The 24,297-nt window shown below is 39.7% G+C and overlaps 1 protein-coding gene and 1 pseudogene across 1 annotated transcript in view; one reads left to right on the plus strand and one right to left on the minus strand.

The window, feature by feature from the left end:
- LOC147887970 (pentatricopeptide repeat-containing protein At1g06140, mitochondrial-like) overlaps positions 1-24,297 on the minus strand; it is a 197,711-nt gene that overhangs the window by 19,317 nt on the left and 154,097 nt on the right. The window lies entirely within an intron of this gene.
- On the plus strand, positions 7,324-11,289 carry LOC147887971 (pentatricopeptide repeat-containing protein At2g27610-like; annotated as a pseudogene).

Genomic DNA, 24,297 nt, shown 5'->3' on the forward strand with positions numbered 1-24,297 from the left:
TGGTCCACCTTGGTTATCCAACTTTGATTCTTGATCCGCTACACAAACGGCAACAAAAAGAATCTCTTGGATTTCATCAAATGGTACAAAATCTAGCAACGCCTTATCACCCTTCCTACCATAAAATTTGCGAGGGAAATGGCATTGCTTAGCTTCTTCCATATCTTCAGCTATAGTGGACTCTCTAGCAAATGTAGAATCTCTCTTGACTCAATTTGTTGCGGCCAAAATAGCTATGAGGATCTATGCTCGATAATTTTTCTTGCTCTTTTAGATATTTGACAAGAGATTTATTTCCCATGATTATCTCCATATTTTTCTCGAACTGCTCTCGGTATTTTTGCATCGTATTCCTAACGTGAGAAATGAATGCTTGCAAGCCTTTCATTTCATCCCTGTTAAGTGCTTTGTTTTTTGTGAGAATGAATGTAGTCTCCTCCAAGGGGATGATTCGTTCTAGTAAAGTGTATGGCGCACTCCATAAATGATCTACGTCCACTGAGTAGTACTTCCATTGAGATCACTGAGAGTAGTACTTCCATTGCATCACTGGAGTGTTGTCATGCATGCTAAACCAGAAGAAGTGTGGATTTGTGTGCCCACATAGTGCATCATCTCCTCGTTTCAAATGTGGCTCTATGAACACTCTCCAATCTACCATCCTCTCCAAGATAGCCACTTCTGACTCTTCCTTTTGAGAACCTTTGATCTTTTTCCCAATTTGATGTCTCATGTCGTTTATTGTCAAAACATCCCTTGACTTCAACTCTCTAGAGATAACACTAAATATTTGATCTATGTCTTCGTGTGTATGGCTGACAAGAAGAAAACTGACCTCCACTTCTTCAAATATTTTCAAACCAACTAGCACAGAGCACAAAGCAAAAATGTATCTATTCTTATTTTCTCTCCAACAATTATCAGCCTATATACATAGGATGCAAGGTAAACATCCACGTGCATCCTTGACCTCTTGTATTGCATTTATGATGGATGTTGCCACTTGGTTACTATCAGATTCATGCAAGCTATCAATCCATAGATCACAAAAGAGTCAGAATCCATGTACTAATATTCCACACAAGTGTGTTTTTAGTTTACCCTCCAATGGAGGTGGGGTGCGTCTAAATGTAGGTAAAGAAGTTGTATTCTACTCCATGCCATCAATGGTGATGCACATAGACTTCTTGATATATGGAATAGCTTCCTCTCTCCAAGAAGCATACACCATTCTAGCATCTTGCACACGATGTAAATGGATTGCTCTCCATCTTATATATTTTCCTTGACATTTCTCACATTTACTATGCTCAATGGCATTTTTCAATTCATCACATGTCTTACAATATGACATTCGTTTCTTTGATGGCATCTTCACATTACAAAATTATCCACGCCAAATTTTGTAAAAAGTAGCTCTATAAATTTATCTCTTCTCAGTCTTGTAATGTTATGTTAACGGACTCTAGTGCAACCTTCATTGTCATTCCTAAAGGAAGATGGCATTGGCACTAAAGTTGCAGATGCATTCAAGGTGCTTCTTTGTCCTTTTAACTTGCATGCATTTCCATGAAGGCTATGAACCACCTTACCTTTGACCTCTATCCATATGCCATAGTAGGTACCATGTGATAATCTACTTAACAACTAATATCCTCGGTTACAGATGACTAGTCCATTAACCATCGGCATCAACTAAGGTTTGCATAGGGTTGTCTTTAAGCTGCCTTTAGGTTGTTGAAGGAAGCAAGAAGACTCTTGAAGAAGATGATTATGTCTATTTGACCCTGTCTTGCTCCAAATACCTACACGTATAGCCTCACAATCTTCCTATGTAACTCTTCTAAGGCAAAGTTTCTTACAAGCAAACCTTCATTATAGTTTCTTGTATATTCTATTAGGATAGCATTAGATGCCTCTTGGGTTCTAGAATTGGTGCCATGATTCATTGCCTCTTAACACGTACATACTTTCTTTTTTAGCCTAGCAGCTTTCTTTTCCTATAGGACATGACATTGTTGTCCATTTCAGATTGCATTTCTCTTGCATCTTCATTTGTAAAGTCAAATGTTGAAGGCCTTGAGAACTATTTCACGATATATAATACCTTGAAAATGGCAATCTTGTAGACATTGAGTTCAATGAAGCCAATAGTTTGAATCCAATAGTATGTGGTTGAATTCAATCCATATCAGTGCGAACACCATGACCAATACTGAATAAATCCGAGTCCCACAAACTACATCTATGTCTTCCACCCCAGTAAGAACTTCATGGCCAATATCATTATTATCATCGATCTAGTTATTGCATCACTTATCCCAGAAATGGCACCGATATCCCCTATTCCTGTGAGTGCTTCATGACCAGTATCACTAAATTTATCATTAACTCCTATTACTACATCGCTTGTCCAAGCATCATCAATATCCTTTGTTCCAATTAGCAGTTCATGACCAGTATCACTAAATTTATCCTTGACCCATGATACTACATTGCTTGTCCCACAAACATCATCAATATCCTATGTTCCAATTAGCACTTCATGACCAGCATCATTGCTCTCTGCTAGCGTATTATTTCAGATTGGGTGCCCTTTAATGTCGTCTTCTATTCTTTTGGTAGTACATTAGACTTGTGTCATCCATCACATTGAAAGATACTTTTTCAAGCACATGGGATTTCATGAATGCTACCCCCCAAGTGATAGTATTTTGCACCTGTAATTGTGATTCACCATAATCCATTGCTTTTTGAATAATTCCTTCACTTGTCAACTTAATAATCTTGATCATGCAAAGTATATTGTGAGTATAACCCATAAATGTGCCAACTCCTAGTACTTCTCTTGACCAAGAAAAAATATCAACCTTTTCTCCCTCAAGAAAGGTTTGAAATGTAATATGATTATGAAGAAGAGACATTGGGATGATCTCGTCCCAATCCCAAATTATTCATTGTGCTTGTATGTGAATAATTTGACATTCTAATAAATCATTGAGTGTTTCAAACTCTCCTTGTTGCAGATACTTTAAATCCACTTCGAGGCGAATCACCTTGTCTAATGCCACACATGCATAAATTCTCATGCATCAATTGTGTGACAAAAATGCTAGATCTCACTCAACTAAATACTAAAGGATTAAATTAATGGGACATTTCCAATTCTCATAACAATGTCTTCAATTGTTTGCAGATGATATAATTTCCTTTTCTATTGAGGATCAAATCAATGTGGAGAACTCTTTTTGATACAATGAGATAGCTCTATGTGGCTTCTAGCGCAGAGTACAGATGGGCCAAAACCTTTTCTATCAAAGCTGATAGTGGGCCTCTCCCAAGATAAGCAAAAGGATATCCAGTTTAGTGGATTTATAGAGGTGGTATTGCATTAACTGGGAGCTGGGAGCCCCCCTTGGCTTAGCAATCTCTCTTTGGCAAAGATTTGAGTTGCTAAAAGGCAAAATGAGGCAAAATTATATTAAATAAAGGGGGGGTGTTCCACTTGGGTGTAAACGTGAGGCTGTTTGTTCTTCACCTATGGCCAGAACATATATAGCTATTGTCTCAAATTTTAAAAATAACCATTTTATGGAAATCAAAGAGTTTTTTTATAGACGTTCTTTGGCTAGAGGAAGATGGAAGAAGAATGCTTCACCATATTCCTTATGAGGCTTTGAAAGTCCCCAAGATGGATGGAGATCTAGCTTTACCTAATGTTAGCCTTAAGAACAATGCTCTAATTTGCAAATGGTTCTTGAGATGTTTGAAGCATGCACTCCATGGTTATATATAGCTCAATGCTTTATTTTGATAGGTAAAGACTATGTGGTGGGTAGTTGGAGGAAGACATCATGGTATGCTTAGGTCTCCCCCTGAAAATTTATGGCTCTGATCTTCTAGCCGACATTGTCGAGGCATGGAAGAGGTATTGTGTCTAGCTCACTTGGAAAGATCCTGGTGGACTCAAAGGGGATGGTAGACTAGATGAGAACATCTGGTGGAGCTTAGTAGCACGACAAGTAGACCATAAACGGTTAGTGCTCTTAGATCTCCTTTATTCTAGGGGCCTGCATAGGAAGGGGATTCGTGAGTAGGCAAATTTATGGGATGCCAAGAAAGTTGATTGGTTGCCTATGGATGTCACTTTATGCCTTGAATTATTGAGAAGCAAACCTTTTGAATAGGTGGTTAGTCATTGCTTAAGACATGTGGGGAGGTACCTCCTCAAGAATTAAATTTTGCATACGTGCTTAGGCCATAGGCAAATATAGCCAATTTTTATCTTAGGGTCCCCCTCCCCTTTCGTTCCTTTTTTTGCATATAATAAAAGCCGGCATATCTTGTTTTTTTAAAAACAGGTTCAAGATATACACATAGGTAGGAAGTGTTAAACATTAGGAGCAACATGCATTAAAAACTCATAAAAGGTGATATAGACTCTATCTTTCTTCCGAGATCGTTCTAGCTTGACTAGATCCTTGCATGACATAGAAGAGGTTGGATAGCATTCCAAATGTCAATCAAGCTTTAAGCATCACACAAGAAACTCCAACGGCATGTAGTCCTCACTCAACTCTGAGATCCTCTCTTACAGCATAGTTGCATTTTAAAGGTTTTAGCATAGTTGTATTCCAAAGCTTTTGCAATCCGCTATGCCATCTTTGATGATTATTGGTGTTTAGAGAGAGAGAGAGAGAGTCTCTCTCTTTGTGTGTGTGTGTGTGTGTGCACACATGCGCATGTGCATCCATGCACATGCATGCGTGTGTGTGTGTGTGTTCACATGCATGCATGCACGTGTGTGTGTGTGTGTGTGTCTGCATGTGCATGTGTGTGCATGTGTGTGTGTGCGTGTGTGCCTGTGTGTATGTGTACATATGTATGTACGCGATAGGCATTTAATATTCTCTTTTCTTGGGTTCACTACTACTACTAGGCCCTATGGACTGTGCAAAGACAGAAACCATCGGGTGTTTGGTGACATTCCTCTAAACAAGTTCTCCTTTTTCCAAGCATCCCTCATGCAATCCTTTTATCATTGTCTACAAGTGGGCCAGTTGGATTACTCTCAGTACTTGGCATATATGCAAGTTTTCTAAAGATGTAATTGCTCTCCTTCTTGGAGACAACTTCTGTTAAGATAATTATCTGGATTTCACATGCAAAAAAGTACCTACATACGTGTGTGTGTGTGTATAGATAGATAGATAAATAGATCGATAGAGATATAATATGACCATGTGATTATGATTTGGCAACCATGTCTCTACAAGAGAACCCAAAGCATAAGAGGACAAAGAGATAATCAACAAGCCTGATATGAGTTACCCTATGACCTAGCGCCTTACCTTCTCTAGTGATTGTAAGTAGGCAACACAGGAAATATTTGACCTAGTAGCTTTAACATCTTTAGAAAAAGCATCACTAATGCATATGTAAACTTGATGCCAAATAGTTGTATGAGGGGAAGTGAAAGCGCAGAAACAGTGCATATGTAAGGTGCTTGATTATTAACTACAGAAAGAGAAAGAGATTTCTTATATATAGTGACCACCTCCGCATCTGAGTTGTTTTCCAGTAGTTCCCCTAGAAAAACAATTTTGGAGGGACAAGCATAGTGCATGGTGTACGGGTTGGTGCCCACAAAATCCACACAGAATCTACAAGCAATTTAGATTGTTGCAAGGTGCAAGAGGGCAGTCGAGTATCCACATGTGCATGGAGTCAAGGTGATCTCCAAATATGAAAGGGTATAGAAACTTTTAAAGATGATGCACTTCAAAGGACCATTAGACCATTGAAACCTTCAAAGATTATCCATTATAAATGAGGATATGCCATGGAAATATTCAAAGACAAGATTCAGAGGAGCATAGGGTAGAAAAGTGTGCCAGAGGACTGTAATGGAGCAAATGATGGAGAGAAGTCCCATTTCAGACACTTATAGATGATGGAAGCATGGAATCATCCTAGTTTCTGCTACTTCCTAGCCCAATTTGAAATCTGAATCTATTTGCACTGTTGCTTTGTCTTTGTTGGAATATCAGTATGGTTTGCTCAATGCTATACCCATTGAGCCTCCTTGATGGGGCTACTATGCAAGAAGAACTTAGTAAGAGCACAAGTAGCAAACTAGGAAAAAAGGGAGTAAGTATTTTGAGCTTGGAGGAAGGCAACCGAATGGGCTTTTTGGTAGATAGAAACAGCTATAGCATGTGGTAACAACAAGTTACAAGTTGTGTCCTACGATATATGGCTCTGTAAAGCTCAATGAAAAAAGAGCACATCTTCCATGAGCTAGCAAGCCTACGCCTACATAGCCCTCTACTGAGGAGTGCAGTTCAAAGTGTGATTTAGTGCTTCACTTGATCCCGGAACTCCTTGAAGCATATCTCATGTATGCAGCATAGTCTTATTTGCCATTGTAATGCAAAACGGAATGGCACATGAAAACAAGCACAATACAATCGTTGTGATTTCTCATGAAAGAAGCCTTACATAATTTGTTGGTCTAACCATCCTTTGTAAGCATCTTTGAGTGCCTGAGGTAAGTCTAAGGTAAGTCCTAATGGTAAGCATCTTTGAGTGCCTTGAGGTAAGTCCTTACATAATATGTTGGTCTAACCATCCTTTGTAAGAATCTTTGAGTGCCTAAGGTAAGTCTTAATGGTATGAAGTCACATATGGCTGAATGTATAGTGGTACGAGAAATGTGTATCTTATGACATCTAGTAATTGTAAATAGGGAAAGGACTATGATCTTCCGCATACCTTTCTTAAGGGGAGTGTGACTCAAGGAATTATAGTGATCGATGCCTCTTTGATTAGATTCCTTCCCCTCTGCAAACATGAGAAAACACATGACTCTCATCAATGGTTACATCATGTGTGGCTGCATGAAATCCATTTGAGCTTTTTGAAATAACAAACACCAGGAATCCATCTGAGCTTTCCATGATGACAGGTACCGGGATATATCTATGAGACCATGATATGGGGAAATCGATATACATGTGAGGGCTTTCAATTCATGGTAAACATGGGAGTATGCATTGTGACCATCATTGTCTAGTTAGAGTCCATGATGCCATTCCAATGTCAACGACGACAAGGCCTAAAAGTATTGCATTTGATGTTAAAAGGGGAAAATGTCTAAAGCATGCCTAGAATCTATTGTATTGGTGGTCAATGGGAGTAAGGATTAAATGCTAAGCTGTATAATATTGTTCAGTTGAATTGAAAAATCCACACCACGTGCAAATTACCAATTAACAAAACCACGTCCATCTTATTGCACTCTCCACTCACCAATTGATTTCTCAGTTCAGTTGATTCCTCAACAACAACAACAAAGTATGTGTACACGAGCTGAATTCAATCCTGTTTTAGCTCTAGATTGAATTGTGACGCCTCTGCTTTCACGTGCAGCAGAAGCTCACCAACGAGTCGCTATGGATAGACGGCTCGTACCCACGTTGGGTTAAAGGCACGCTCCTAAAATGGAGACTGCAAACCACGCCATCCGCAGCCCCATGGCACCACTGCCAGAGCTTAGCTTAGAGGACGCACTCGCTTCTTTGGAACGCATGCCCCATCCGCCTTCGGTTGAAAACTTGACATGCATCTTGCGCAAGTGCAGAAAACACAACATTCCAACGTATGCCCTGCGCTTGCATGCCTACCTGCGCAAAAGTGGGCTGGAAGCTCATAAGTCACTCGGGAACTACGTCGTCCCAATGCTGGTGGAAGTTGGAAGCATGCGTGATGCCCAGCAGGTTTTTGATAGGTTGGTTGATCGGAATGAGCACTCCTGGACTTCTCTCATCACAGGTTATATTGAATGTGGGGAGTTACAGCATGTCTTCGTACTCCACAAAAAAATGCAGGAGGATTGTGTACATCCTACTGGGTATACATTCATGGCCTTACTAAAGGCTTGTGCCAGGCTCAAAGATAAGAAAAGAGGTCGACAAATACATGCTGAGATTGCGAGAACCGGGTTGTTTGAAAGAGATCCTTTTGTTGGTAGCACTTTGGTTGATATGTATGCCAAGTGTGGCTTGCTTGCAAAAGCACAGGAAGTTTTTGACAAACTTCCAGTTCGAGATGCAGTCTCTTGGAATGCACTTATTGCAGGGTATGCTGAACATGACCTTGGTCAGGACGCTCTGAACTGTTTCGAACGGATGCAATTGGAGGGCGTTTCACCAAGCGTGGTCACATTTGTTTGCAGCTTGAAAGCTTGTGGCAGCATAGGAGCCATAGACAAGGGCCGAGAAATACATGCCAAGATTACAAGAATGGGGTTGTTGGAAAGAAATCCTTTCGTTGGTAACACCTTGGTTGATATGTATGCCAAGTGTGGCTTGCTTGGAAAAGCTCAGGAAGTATTCGACAAACTTCTAGTTCGAGATGCAATCTCGTGGACTGCACTTATCACAGGGTATGCTGAACATGACCTTGGTCAGGATGCACTGAACTGTTTCGAACAGATGCAATTGGAGGGTGTCTCTCCTGATGTGGTCACATTTGTTTGCAGCTTGAAAGCTTGTGGCAGTATAGGAGCCATAGACAAGGGCCGAGAAATACATGCTGAGATTGCGAAAAAGGGATTGTTGGAAAGAGATCCTTTTGTTGGTAGTACCTTGGTTGATATGTATTCTAAGTGTGGCTTGCTTGCCAAAGCACAGGAAGTGTTCGACGAGCTTCCAATTCGAAATGCAGTCTCGTGGAATGCACTTATCTCAGGGTATGCAGAACATGATTTTGGTCAAGACGCCCTGAACTGTTTCGAACAAATGCAATTGGAGGGTGTCTCTCCTGATGCGGTCACATTTGTTTGCATCTTGAAATCTTGTGGCACCATAGGAGCCATAGACAAGGGTCAAGAAATACATGCTGAGATTGTGAGAAAGGGGTTGTTGGAAAGAGATCCTTTTGTTAGTAACACCTTGCTTGATATGTATGCCAAGTGTGGCTTGCTTGCCAATGCACAGGAAGTGTTTGACAAATTTCCAGTTCGAGATGCAGTCTCGTGGAATGCACTTATCTCAGGGTATGCTCACCATGGCCATGGTCAGGACGCACTGTTTTGTTTTGAACAGATGCAAATGGAGGGCGTCTCTCCTGATGCAATCACATTTATTTGCAGCTTGAAAGCTTGTGGCAGCATAGGAGCCATAGACAAGGGCCGAGAAATACATGCTGAAATTGCGAAAAAGGGGTTGTTGGAAATAGAGCCTTTTGTCGGTAACACGCTGATTGATATGTATGCCAAGTGTGGCTTGCTTGCAAATGCACAGGAAGTGTTCGACAAACTTCTAATTCGAAATGCAGTCTCGTGGAATGCACTTATCTCAGGGTATGCTGAACATGATCTTGGTCATGATGCTCTGAACTGTTTCGAACAGATGCAATTGGAGGGTGTCTCTCCTGATGCGGTCACATTTGTTTGCAGCTTGAAATCTTGTGGCAGCATAGGAGCCATAGACAAGGGCCAAGAAATACATGCTGAGATTGCGAGAAAGGGGTTGTTGGAAAGCGATCCTTTTGTTGGTAACGCATTGGTGGATATGTATGCCAAGTGTGGCTTGCTTGCAAATGCACAGGAAGTGTTCGACAAATTGCCAATTCGAGATGCAGTTTCATGGAATGCACTTATCGCAGGGTATGCTGAACATGATGTCGGTCGGGACGCTCTGAACTGTTTCGAACAGATGCAATCAGAGGGCGTCTCTCCTGATGCATTCACATTTGTTTGGAGCTTGAAATCTTGTGGCAGCATAGGAGCCATAGAAAAGGGCCAAGAAATACATGCTGAGATTGTGAGAAAGGGGTTGTTGGAAAGAGAGCCTTTTGTTGGTAGCACCTTGGTTGATATGTATGCCAAGTGTGGCTTGCTTGCAAATGCACAGGAAGTGTTCGAAAGACTTCCAGTTCAAGATGCAGTCTCGTGGACTGCACTTATTGCAGGGTATGCTGAACATGACCGTGGTCAGGACGTTCTGAACTGTCTCAATCAGATGCAGTTGGAGGGCATCTCTCCTGATGCGGTCATATTTGTTTGCAGCTTGAAGGCTTGTGGCAGCATAGGTGCCATAGACAAGGGCCAAGAAATACATGCTGAGATTGTGAGAAAGGGGTTGTTGGAAAGAGATCCTTTTGTAGGTAACGCCTTGGTTGATATGTATGCCAAGTGTGGCTTGTTTGCGAATGCACAGGAAGTGTTTGACAAACTTCCACTTCGAGATGCAGTCTCATGCAATGCACTTATCGCAGTGTATGCCCAGCTAGCAGAGAGTGAAAAGGTTTTTCTTATGCTTGACAGAATGAGAGCAGAAGACATAAAACCAGATGGGGTCACATTCCTTATAATTCTTACTGTATGCAGTCACACAGGTCTAGTGGAGAAGGGCCAGACATACTTTGAGTCCATGAGCAAAGACTATGGCATCACTCCATCTATTGAGCACCACAATTGCATGGTTGATCTCCTTGGCCGTGCAGGCCAATTAGACAAGGCAGTAGTGATGATAAGGAAGATGCCGTTAAATCCTAATCTCATGTTGTGGCATACTGTATTGAGTGCTTGTCAGAAGTGGGGGAATGTGGAGCTTGGAAGGTGGGCCTTTGAACATGCAGTGGAATTGGATAAAACGGATGCTGCAGCTTATGTCTTGATGTCTAACATCTATGCAGATGCTCACATGCAGAGGACGCTAAGCAGGTTGAGTTAATGAGATTAAAAGAAGCATGGAAGAAGCCAGAACAGAGTTGGACTAATGTCGGTGGAATTATGCATTCATTTTTGTAAGGGGATACAGGACATTCCCAAAGCAATTATATATATGCAAAGCTAGAGGATCTTTCTTTCAAAATAAGGGAATAAGGAGATGTACTAGATTTGCATTGGCTATCCCAGGACATACCTGATAATCTTAAAGAATTTGAGTTATATGGGCACAGTGAGAAGTTTGCTATAGCTTGTGCCCTGATTAATACACCCAAGGGGGTACCCATACATGTTGTAAAAAATCTTCAGGTTAGCCAAGACTGTCATTCGGCTACAGCAACTGTATTCAAAGTAGGGTAGCAAAGTATTCTTATCAGAGATGCTAACTGCTTTCATGTTTTCAAGAACGGAACATGTTCTTTTGGGGACTATTGGTAATCCTAGCGTAACTATGGTAGTGTTTATTCCTCTGACTTGAAATGTTGATGCTAGCTAGCATCACAGAAACACAGGTGAAGCAGACTCAGACCAGGAGAATGAAAGGCTGAAAGTGAGTTGGGATTATGTGTGCTGTAGTGAACAGGGTTGTGAGTTCGAGAAATCCAATCCCCTTATCTCAAAAGACATATGATTTCCGCATAGTACATTTTGTGACTTTTTCATGATTTTTTAAAATGTGGTGTTGGCATTTTTTCTTATTACAGATTCGTCCCACTGTACTGAATTCCCTTGTTAAAGTGGACAAAGTCTTCTATGAGCTAGTTCTATTTTGAAGTTTGTTACCAAGGCTATTTTATCTTGTATCTTTTTGGCTTAAGAAGGTGTTATATCTACCGAGGCATGTATCTTTGATTAAACCTTTTATGATATGATAATATGATGGAGAGTTTAAGAGTTGAAATGATATTGTGTATTCCCATCGATTTCTGTATTCCTATGGATGAATTTGTGCAACCAGGTAATTTAGGTACCCTACATCTTACTACTAAGACATTTCCAGAGTACTTTAGCCACACCATTGAGCAGACATTTGCAGGAATATTACAGTGGTATGGTTATGTAAACTAACTCTACTTAGGTTAATCTAGTTACACCAGTTTGGGGTTTCATACATAACCCAAGACTTCATATTTTCAAGTGTTGTTGAGTGAAGTTCTGCTCCTCCAGTCTGTATGAACTAACTCCCATCTCCTGTTTGATCAACTTCCAATAGGCCTCAAGCTCAATAAGTAAGACACAACTGAATAATTTGATGATATGCTTTTTAGATAGTAAATGGGCAACCTCATTTATTTGTGGGGGGATGGCATTGTGTTATTTATTTGCACTTCATAGGTTGATATATGCTAAAGACAAACTTCTGCAACCATGGTACTTTAGGTACACTAGGTACTACGGAAGACATTTCTAGAGTCATAAAACCATATCATTGAGGAGAAAAATTGTAGGAACATCTGCAATGGCATGGTTAGAACGTTAGTCTTAGTTTAGTTAGCCTAGGTTATTTTATTTGGGTTTCATATAACCCAAAAGTTGTACTTTCATTGTCTATTTAGTGGAGCTTTCTAGTTGAGTGAAGCTCTCTTGAGGAATACAAACTTGTAGTCACGCTTTCCACTTTGTGACTCTCCCCAATTTGTATATCTATCTATATCTATTAGAATTAGTTATATCCACACACATACACACAAGCAACATGATGTCATGACCTCAACACCCTTATTGGTTTAATACAGAGACATCATGGTGCAATTACACTAAAATGGTTACCTTTCAACCAACCTTTTAAGATCATAAAAGGAGACCATCAACATCTACTACATGGTTAGGTTATGGGTTAAGTTAGGTTAGGTTAGGGACAAGATCGTGTTAGATTGGGTGAACCATGTTGGGCTAGGTCAAGTTCAGCTAGACTATTCCCTTTCCCTCTCTCCTTCCCTACTCTTCCCTCTCTCCCTAGGTCCTTTCTAACTTGTGTTTAAAGAGTCGAGATTGGCATGCCATACTTTGGCTAGGAGAGATTTTAGATCCTCATGTTCTGATCAGGCACTTGGGATATCCTATTGGCTGGCTGGTCACTAGAAAACAGCAGCTTAATTGGATATTAGACAAGCTAAATCCAAAGCTAAATTATTGGAAAACTGCCACTTGGCCACTTCATGTCCGCCTCAGGATTGTGCAGTCCATTGTTATGGCATACATACAATTTTTTCTGCCACTCTTACATTGGACAGATCAAGAAATTGCAGCCTATATGTCAAAAGCCATGGACATGCTATGGAAGAATAAGGCCTCCAAGAAGGCATTCCGTTTGTTGAAAATGGACTTTATCTGTTCTCCTCGGAAATGTGGCGGTTTGAATGTGCTTAATATTCGCTATCATGCACTCTCACGAAAGGTATCAATGCTGCTCGCCTTCTTTAAGCAAGAACAACCATGGACAAGAATGCTTTCCTATATGTGTCAGACTATGCAGACACTTTTTTATGGTAAATGGGAAGTGGATGTCTGGGAGCTTTTACTTGGAAAATTTATGGGGAAAATCCCAAACATAAAGACTTCTGTAGCCCATGCCGTGGATACACACTCATGCAAATTATTTGTGGCATATGCAAAAACCCCTCTCTTGGTGGTCAAGGAACTTAAGTATTTTATGGAAGGCCAAGCTGCCTCTCAAACAAAGACTATTTCTTTGGCGTTGCATAATTGGAACATTGCCAGTTGGAACTACTTTGGTTAAGAGGAAGATAGCTATTGCCACCGCTACCTGTTTACGATGCCAGGCACATGCAAAGACAGTACCACACTTATTATGGTTTTGTCAATGCTCCAGGCCTTTGACTGCAAAGATTTCAAGGTTCTTATGTCTTAGATTCCCAAATACCAGATTTGGGAAAATTTTTTGGCTTTTTGACAGGTTTCCTGCTCCATTGAGACCTTATTCTCTACTCCTTCACTGGATTAGATTTTGGGCTCTATGGACCTTCTAGACTGAACATAATATGGCATACTTGCACAAATACTTCCATCAGCCTTGTGAATTCTTCAAAGCTTCCTTAAGGCAATCTGTTTATGATGCCTGTAAGGAAGGAGATCTAGACAGGTCTTGCATGGAGATAGTTTATTTGTGTTTTTGATTTGGGCTCTCCACTTTTAGGAGAGTCTCTTTGTACAATATTAATCTTATAATACAAGCCCATGGAATTACCCAAAAAAAAAAAAAAAAGTGTGTGTGTGTGTAGGTAGGAACCGGGATACCCGATTGGCTGGTGTATATATTTAAAGGAGGAAATCCTTGGGTAATGGAACAGATACAACAAAAGCTAGATTGTTGGAAGCTCTCTACTTGGCGGCTACATATGCGACTCTGCATTGTGCAAGCAATCATCATGGCTTATATACAGTTCCACTTGTTGCTTATAGCATGGGATAAGAAGACCTTGGATGCCTTCATGTCACAAGCGTTGGAATACCTTTGAAAAACAAGAAAAGGCAAGAAAGCTCTCTGTGTCCTGAAATTTGAGCTAGTTTGCTCTCCAAAAATGCATGGCGGGCTAAACATTTTGAACATACATTATCATTTGATCGCTCGAAAAGCTGCTATGCTACTTACTTTTGTAGCTCAGAAGGAGCCATAGATGCTGAGGCTTGCTGGGATGTGTATTAATGTTCGCACACATGCTTTTGGTAACTGGGAGACCACTTTTTGGGATTTGGTTACAGGCTCTTTTCAAGGAAATATCCCCGGCAGTCCTTTTTCTAGCCGATTGGCAAGTAATCCTGCAATACCTCTGCTGGCCTGGACGTCTACAAGATATGAAAAACAGTATGGCATTGGAGAGCATACATTGGAGCAGACTCTTTCCTACGCCTCTTGCTGTGTTAGGACGCCTCTTGCTGTGTTAGAACCCTGAAAAGCATATTTTCTTGCGTGCAAAGGTGTCAAATCTGTGTAGGATGTCATTCAAGGTGATGGTAATTTTATGTCCTTTCCTGCAGGGAATAGGCGTCATGGCTTGGGCATGCACTCCAGGCCTGTATGGTACAAGCTGCAGGATTTAATTCAGCCTTTCCGCTTGATTCTTCGTCTTCAAGTCCAAGATAGACTGGAGGATTGGAAACCGTAAAGACGTTGAGACTGGTTGTCAGAACCTTCTGATGAGGAAACTGGCTGCTACGAGTGCCTATTGGCTTCTGATTCCCACACCATGGATTCAGAATCATGCCAATGAGCTTTGACGGTTGAGTAAACCTCTCAAATGGTGGAAAAGATGCTTGTGTATCATATGGAAGAATGGGCTTAGGTCTTCATGTGGTGGTGTGTGCTGGTGGGGGTTTTGCCTGTGGAGACGACACTAGCCCGATGCAATATTGCAGCTGTGCATTGTCTGTGTTGTTCTTGTCGTAGAGAAACCGTGCTACATCTCTTGTGGACTTGTTCAACTACCAAGGTTCTCCCTACGACCCTTTCAATTGGCCTTCGGATTCGCTTCCCTTCGCATATTTTCTCAAACACTGTAAGATATTTGGGCGATTTCACTCATCCCTTGCTGACTATAGCCCTCTCTTTTAGTGGGCTCGTTTTATGGCATGCTAGACCATCTGGCATGATAGAACGCGTTCTTCAGACATTCTTTCCATACGTCCCTATATGATGCTTAGGTGACCTTTCTTTACATCTTTTGGAATTGTTTTCCCACTACTAGCTGCCACACTTGGTGGTGGTGATTGTAAATTGCATTAACTAAAAAAGTGTGTATGTGTGTCTCTGAAGATCAAGGCTGAAAATGTGAATATGGGAGCTAAGTGTTTGTTTTGGATGCTTCTAAGCTTTGAGTTTTATCGAAACCCTAAGATAAAGGGTTTACATTTCATCATAATGCACACTCACAATACTGGGGCTGACTAGATAGGTGGTACTTGATCCATGCTAAACTGAATAATGATTTTGCATGTGACATGTGGGTGGACCACTTGCTTCTGCTATATTTGAATCATTTAGAAGTGTTTTCCTATTGCTTCCCACTGCTATGCTTGGTGGTAGTGATTGTAAATTGCATTAATTAATTAAATCAATGGTTTTAAAAAACAAAGTGTGTGTGTGTGTAACACACACACACACTGAGAGAGAGAGAGAGAGAGAGAGAGAGAGAGAGAGAGTATTATACTCATAAAACTGAAAGGTCTATGATATTAAAGAAACTTGAATCAGTTAAGGTCTGAGAGTACATCCAATTTCTTAAAAGACTTGGTATTACATCAATTATAGGTTGCTCAACATCTACATTTGTTATCTTCACCAATTTGAAATCTTTAATGAGAGAGATTTCTTGAGATACTACCCACTTGCCATTTTTTTAAGCTTCCCATACTTTTGAAATCTCATTAGCCTTCATCTTGAGTTGTTGAGGGGTGAGGTCCATACCGGCCTTTCAAGGCTTTGGCTTAGTGAAGAATTGCCAACCTATCCTTTGGTGTCTTGAATGTGGTGATGGAATGATTCTATGGTGTGTGTTTGAATACCTCAACTATTATAGTATGCCAAGTGAGAATGAGTGTGGCATTCGACTATATTATTAAGGAATTGTTCATATTGAAACTTGAAGATTATCACTTCGCCAAATACTCTAGAAACCCCCCAATCCACACATTAAGTGTAAGTTTCTCCTTAATCTTTCCTCCTCAAGTTCTAAATCCACATGTTTGTTGACTTTTGATGTAACCCAATGCAAAATCAAGTTACATGTGTAGGTAAGTCACTCACACACTGATGTATAGCTTCTTGAATGCCTTTGGGGCTAGATTGCTAGATTGCTTCTCAAGTTGGGCCTCAATTGTGTCTAGACGCTTGAGGATCCCGTCCATCTATATTCTTAGCTCATGATTTTCCCATTGATAGTTCTTGACTTGTTCTTGCAGAGTAAAAGCCTGCTTTTGTTCATCTTGCTTAGTTCGGGCTACTATTGATCGATAAGGCTTGTGTAAAGACGCCGCCACTTGTGAAAAAGATCTGGCCTTTGTTTTGGTCATATTTGGGTAAAATTAAATGCTTCATAATTTCATCAAAACATAGCATCTCCTTTTGTCATGCTTGATGGAAAGCGGGATTCTACCAACAACATTTTTCCATCAACAAAAAATGGGGTTCTATCATGCAAGCTCCAAGATGACTGTTATAAGCTTAACCAATTGTGTATGTGCAAAAGTCAATGTAAAGATGGATTCTTTTTCTATTGCAATGTAAGTTCATCTTTTAGAGCAGCCCTAAACCAAGACGAGCAAGTGGTGATTGTGATGGCTTATAGGGTCTGTTGAACTATAGAACTTCTAGAGTTTGTTGGGTTGTTGTTCATTGAGCTATTGTTGGAGCATCTCTAGATTTATCTCCACCAAAAATAGCATAGTGACGATGGCTTGTGGGATTGGCCGAGATTTAGAGTAGCCCTAAAGATATATAGGCCTCCATCAACACAAGGAGATTGTGGTGCTAAACCTCGATAAAAATGACTACTTCATTCAAGCTAGGGCTAGCAGAGACCTTGAATACATCCATGACTAGGCTTCTTAGGCTATGGAATTTCTCCATTTCTATCATAATGCCCCAAGCTAAGCCAAGAGCTTCACAACATGATACTCACAAGTTTGTGCACTTGTGTATGTGCACGCACACACAACACACACACGTGCATGCACGCATGCACCCATGTGTGTATGTGTGTGTGTGTGTGTGTGTGTGTGTGTGTTTTTGGGATAGCTTTTTTTTGTAATATAATGACTCAAAGATTCCACCCACAAAAAAAAAAGTGTGTATGGGGAGAGAGAGAGAGAGAGAGAGAGCAAGAGCATCCTAACAATATAAAGAAGCTCATTGGGTGTAGCCTTGCATTGTAACGACTCGTTTAAAAGATATAAAATAAAGATGAAGAGCTAAATATAGGAAGAAAAACAAGAGTCCTAACATATCATGACCATTCTATAGAATATTAAACAGAGAGTAATGCAAAATGCATTGCTACCAAATCCCATAAGAAAAATTCAATTAGAGTGCTATAGATTGTCATTACACTTAGGTAGACATATCATTTGAAAGTGTATATTTCATATCCACAAAATTTAGGGATCTACATGCTCTTTTTAGCATTTGTGACGAGCTAGATAGTGATAATGGCAACTTTGCACATAAGTATATTTTCCATATTTGAAGAAACAAGCTCCTCATAGATATTGTATGCAATAATGTGAAAGGATGATTACTTCGCATAAGATGTAAATAGGTGCAAGCCTAAATTCCACAGTACATAAACCTTGATCAAATACTCAAATGAATTGGAAGATGAGTGACAATTAAATAGATCAAATAGTTTGCTGTATTATCTACTCAAGCGATATGAACCAAGGATGCTAGACATCCTGCTCATCCCAGCCAAATTTGTTGTAAGTTCTAAATGAATATTCAAGGCTCTCTAAGGATCCTAAAAATGGAACAAGACCTTTGTTCAAGAACCAACTCTCATGAGACTCTAGAGCACACTGAGTTGTGGGCCTGTGTAGGCTAAAAAAGAAGTTTATGTAAGAGACAAGATCTGTAGCCAGCTCGAACCATTGAGAAGTCCATGTAGGCAAGATCCAATTTGCAACCATGCATTGGCCTTGTTACCTCATTCAATTGGAGCCTTAATCTCACACGTTCCATGCATGCCCAAGTCACCATGTCAATTGACCAATCTCATTGTGAGTTTTCCTCCCATTCTAAAACCTTAAACAAAGGAAGGTCACCCCATGAGAGTTTATGCCAACAACCCCCCCCCCCTAAAGTGAATGGGAAACTTATGACCTGCTAATAATGCTACCACAACAAAATAGCTAGACTAACAACTCAATACAAGTGCAATGGCAACAAGCACCATAAGAATTGACCTATAAGACAAGTGCTATACAATCACCACTATACAACTTAAATCAATAGTTCAAGAGAAGTGCTCATAACCAGCACTATAAGAGCTTTAAGAGGCGTACTCATCTTTTACAATAGCAGTAAAATCATCCCAATCATCAGATGTCGATGCCTCAAGAGCTTTGGCTATTGAATTTTTGTGTTTTCTTCATGTTCATCTCTGTGCCTTTTCTAGCAATGTTCCTTGATATAAACAGGCTTCATGCAATATTCACAACCTCTCTTGCTCTTCTTCAAAGTGTTACCCTTCTTCTCTTCAACTAAGTATGCAAACTTTCCAATTGGTTACAAATCTTCCTCTCTATGTTCCTTGCTTAGTAATAAAGACACAACATCGAGATAATTTGCATCATCATCAAGCTAACTATTCTAGTTGTATCACTATACTTGGGGGTAGAGTCTACAGGAGTATAGCCCTTTTATCCTCCTCTTTGATTCCAGATCTTAGCTCATGTAATTGCTTTAGTAAAGCCTACATTCGATTCAAGAATGTACCCATATTCTCAATTTCCTCCATCTGCAAGATGAAGAGCTCCTACTTCAATGTGACCTTGTAATGTTTCATTTGTATGCCAAAGAGTTTCTCCAAGATCCTCCAATGCTCTACTGCCATCTTTCCTACATCAATGTGATGAAAATAATCAATCACTACCAAACTACTTGCCCTATCAAGCCAGTTGCTTTGTCATTATGGTGTGCCCATGAAACCCATGCAACTGCTTCCCATTCACCTTCGGGCTTTTTATTAGTTCCTACAATCAAACCCTAGAGACCCTTCTACTTAAGTATAGCCATGTGGCTAACTACCATGATGAAAATTTGTGGCCAATGAAATTTCTAATAGTTCCCTTAATGGCTTTCTATTTCTTCATGGAATCCATAGCAAGTGCCTTGAAGCTTTACAACTACTAGACTCCTTCAAATTTATAAGCCCACAAAACTACACATGGTCCCTCATAATAAAAAAATTTGATACAAATTGTTAGGATTTTGATGCTCATGGGTATTGCATGCAATCACAGACTGAGAAAGGAAGAAACTTCATGTAAGATGTAAATAGTTGCAAACCAAAATTCCACAGTACATAAACCTTGATAAAATACTCAAATAGTTGGAAGAAGAGTGACACAGTGAATAGATCGAATACTTCATTGTATTATTGACTCAAGTGACACAAGCCAAGGATGTTGGACACCCTACTCACCCAGACCAAGTTTGTTGCACGTTCTACATAAAAACAAGGCCTTTATGTAGGAACATACTCTCATGAGACTCTAGAATGTACCTCAACTAAGCCTGCACGTAGGACAAAAAAGGAGCTCCAAACCTGACTATCTAGGAGACAAGATCCATACATAGCTTAAACCATCAAGTAGTCCACATGGACAAGCTCCAAATGGCAACCATGCATTGGCCTTGCTACCTCATCCAATTGGAACCTTGATCTCACGTATTCCATACATGTCCAAGTTGCCATGTCAATCGACCAAGCTCATTGTTGCGAGTTATCCACCCGTTCTAAAACCTTAATTAAAGGAAGTTCACCCCATGAGAGTTTATGGCAACAATTTTCTTGTAAGATCAGAAAACATCATTAGAAGATGTGATGAAACAGATTTGCCAAAAATTTTGACAACTCAAAGTAAGAAAAACAACCATTCTATGCTTAGGGCATGTTATATTGCTTGTTTTTTTACAAAGGTTGAAAGACACAAACTTATGAGTTCTATAACCCAAGTGAAACATTTTCCCTTTCCTTTTGCACCTCTCTACATATTGATTTTCTTGCTTCAACAATCCAAGGCCAACAAAATTTTTGAGCATTGAAAATGTTACAATTCATTATTAAGTCAAGCATGAAACATACCATAGTGGGGTTCTAGGAGGGTAGGTAATATGTAGAGGGAGCATACCCAGATGACTTTGCAAATAATATATGGGTAATATTCTATTGGAATCACTCATGCTTTAAAATAGTTGTCCTTTTATTGTATAGGCATCTCATAAGCAAACTCCTGCTTACACTAAAGTTTGGATAGTGAAAACAATAGACCAAAAGATTGCATGTATGCATGCATAAAAGAAGAAACTCCTCAGAGAGAGGTTATGATTGTGATTGCAAAATTTCATAAGGAACTAAACAATTCACACGTATTTACATAATAGAAAGCATGATTTCCCTTATCAAATTATAATTAAAACATTCATAGACTGATTTCCACAGGAGATCTCTAAAGAATTCTTGGCATACAAATCACTATGAGCCACCAAAGCAGTGACATTTATAATCTAGAGTACACAATAATACCATTTCTTTCTTTGGAAGCTTCCTTTGATTGTGAAATTTACTCTCGAGAGGTAGTTGGGCAGGGCTAAGGGAGATGGCCCAAGTGGAAGGAGAGATATCTGCTTGAAAAGTCAAACTGTATTCTCAAGGATGGTTTCTTTTTTATGTTATCTTCAAACTTCTTGGCATATTCCTAATTCTTTATTTTTTGAAAAAATATCAAGGATGGATTGTTGATGAATACAATGGTCAAATCCCAAGAGTTGTCGAGCTTAGCCCCCCCATCCCTCTAAAAAAGGACTTTTGATACAATTCTAGCACTGTACAATGAAGTCATAATTTAAATTGACAATGTCAATAGAGTTGTAACTTGGAGTTCATTTTCTTCTCCTTGCTAAATTCTTCCAGATTTGTACAAAGTTCAATGATTGGATGATACTTAATGTAGACCTTATCAAAAGATTGCAACATAACATTTGCAACAAATGGAACGAAGATAGGATGACACACTACAAAGTTTTTATGTTCCTCTACTCTTGATTTAATAGGCTTCAAAACACATTCAAGGGGCATACATGATAAATCAATTTGTCATGCTTTGCTTGCATGATATGTAAGAAATTACTATAAAAATGAACTAAAGGCCCCCATACAAATCCATCAAGGAATCCTTTTTTAAGCCAACAAAATTTTTTTCATCCGCCATGCATCCTCCTTGAATGCCATCAAGAAATCCCTTTTTTAAGCCAACAAAACTTTTTTCATCCACCCCACATCCTCCCTGAATGATACATTACTATATTTTTACTTAAGGAAACCCCTCTTGCATATATCCATTGAATGGAGAAGGCTACAATCACAAACCATGCGCTTCATATAGAGGAACAAGAATTCTGCTTATCTTTCCAATATTGCACCTTTCTCATCCTCACTTTGTGCTCTACTATGGTTCTCTCTACTATAACTCTTACATCACTGCTCTAGTTTGTGCATTGTCCCTTCTCTCTACTATAACTCTTGCATCACTACTCTAGTTTGTGCATTGTCCCTTCTCCACTAAATCAAAAGTTCAATGTGTTATGCATGTTGTAGAGCCATTCATAAAGAACCTCCTTTTCTTATCTCTAAGCATCAAGAAGTCCATTCATAGATATTACTCAACCGTTGCTTGGTCCCCCATCTATTTTACTATATTCTAGCTACTAATATAGGTACTTGATGCACTTCTTTACTTCTTCTGTTCTCTTACTTTCCACCTCACCCATATTTTCATCTTCCCTTGATTAGCTTTAGTGGCCTTCATTTTCTCGTGTGCGTGCAAGGCCTTTGCTTGTGCCTCCTCTACCTTGGCTTGTGCTTACTCTATCTTGTCTTGTGCCTACTCTACCTTGGCTTCTGCATCCTCCCCAAGTTGTCTCTCATGTAGCGTAGCTAAATTTTCATTGGTGGGTGCCCTTAACGTTTACATTATTGCATAACTTCTTTGAGGGTATTGCCAATCTAGTGCACTCCAACTCTCATGGTCTATGATGATAGTCTGGATTTTTCCTCCATAATATTGTTCAAGTTGTTGTGCATAGCATTGATGATTTTTTCAAGTTAGTTTTGCTAAGAAGATAAAGTTTTAATTGGTGTTGAAATTTTGTATGTCCTAAGAAAATAAATGTTTGAAATATTCGCCAGGATTTGAAACTTTTATGCAAAAAATTTTAAAGTTTTGCCAGGATTTGTATTTTTTCCTTCAAAATTCAAAAGAAAATATATAAAAGTGCACTGAATTCTAGCAATATTGAGAAACTAAAAAAATTAGCATGGTAGGCTTTTGCCAAGATTTTATATTAATATATACACATAACTTTGATAAAAACATCCATGGTGCATAGTCTTAAAGATTGCCTTTGAATAAGAGACCGAATGTGCATGCATTTGCTCTACTATAGCTTGAACCTACCAAACTTCACAATTCTTCTTGTATCATAGAAGAATTGCTTTGTCTCCTTTAAAATCACCTAAAGATCTGGTGGCAAGATTGAATCCTAAACTCCACCATCTTTGCTCCTTTGAGTATCAAGGTTGAAGGTCTTTTTTCTTCCATGGATTTTCCAAGTAAAGTAGGGGGGGAAATCCCTCAAGGGATACTGAGCACTTAATCAATTAAACTTTCGCCAATGTGACTTTTTTGATCTCAACAACAATATGTCCCTCTTTCACATTCATATCATTTCTCATGTTGGTGAAGTTTATAAGGGGATGCATATTGGTTGCCTTGGATTACCATTTTTGAAGATAGGGGAGTAGCTCTAGGACTGTGTAGAGGGATCATGAAATATGATTTCAAGAGTAGGGGAGATGCGTAATGGCAAATTTTGGAACTCAATGTGTCTAAAGGGATCCATTGTGTAGGAGAATAAAAGTTGCAGGAAGTTTAAGTTGAGAGGAAAGTCACTAGGCTGGCATGTGATTAAGTAGGGTGAGGGACATCATGCTGGCATGTGTGACTTCTAATTACATGCAGCTAAAGAAATATCGATGCATCCATTGACTAAAATCCCCCTATTCCTAGCCACACCAGCTTGCCAAAACTCTAGTTTAATATAGTAGTGCACACAATACCACTCTTTGAAATTAATGCCCAGAAATGCAAAGCCATCATGTACCAAGCACCATGTTTCCAATCACCAAAATGTCACACATAGTGGTCTATTCAATTCATGGATAGAGAGAAGAGAGATGAGAGAGAGATGGGAGATGAGATGAGACATTTTTGTTGGGGGGGGGGGGGGGGACTATGAGTAGTCGAGAAGAGGAGGACAAGGAGAGAAGGTACATGTAGAATGAGAGGGGAAGGAAAGGTACATGAAGAAAGAAGAAAGATGAGAGATGATAGAGAGAGAGATACCACTTTAATGCGCACTCACCAAAAGATGCTGGTGATGGAACAACAGCAAGGGATCAACAAATGAAGCAATGAGAGTTGTTTATTCAAGAGTGGAGAGGCCCTTATAAGGGCAACTGATACAATGCATGTGCCCCAAAGGAGAGCATTTCCAGATCCACAAATCACTCCATTGATTTGTCAATCATCCCCATGAATCTCTCAATCACACTTAACCTCGTCACACTAACCAACACACAACCCTTGTACCCCTTGGTACACCCCATTACATCAATTTGTCCTTCATACCCCCCCACAAATTAATGACCTCATCCCTCAGCAGTAGTACATGGGATGATCCATGGCTTGCCCACCATCATGTGGCAGCACACATGGCCCCAACCTGTGACTCACTCTTAGAACTCTTGGTTTACTAGTGGAAGTTT

This window comes from Dipteris shenzhenensis, chromosome 22 (genome assembly GCF_047967505.1).
Source record: "Dipteris shenzhenensis isolate YYH24624 ecotype China chromosome 22, Dip_SZ_1.0, whole genome shotgun sequence".
Classification (NCBI taxonomy): domain Eukaryota; kingdom Viridiplantae; phylum Streptophyta; class Polypodiopsida; order Gleicheniales; family Dipteridaceae; genus Dipteris; species Dipteris shenzhenensis.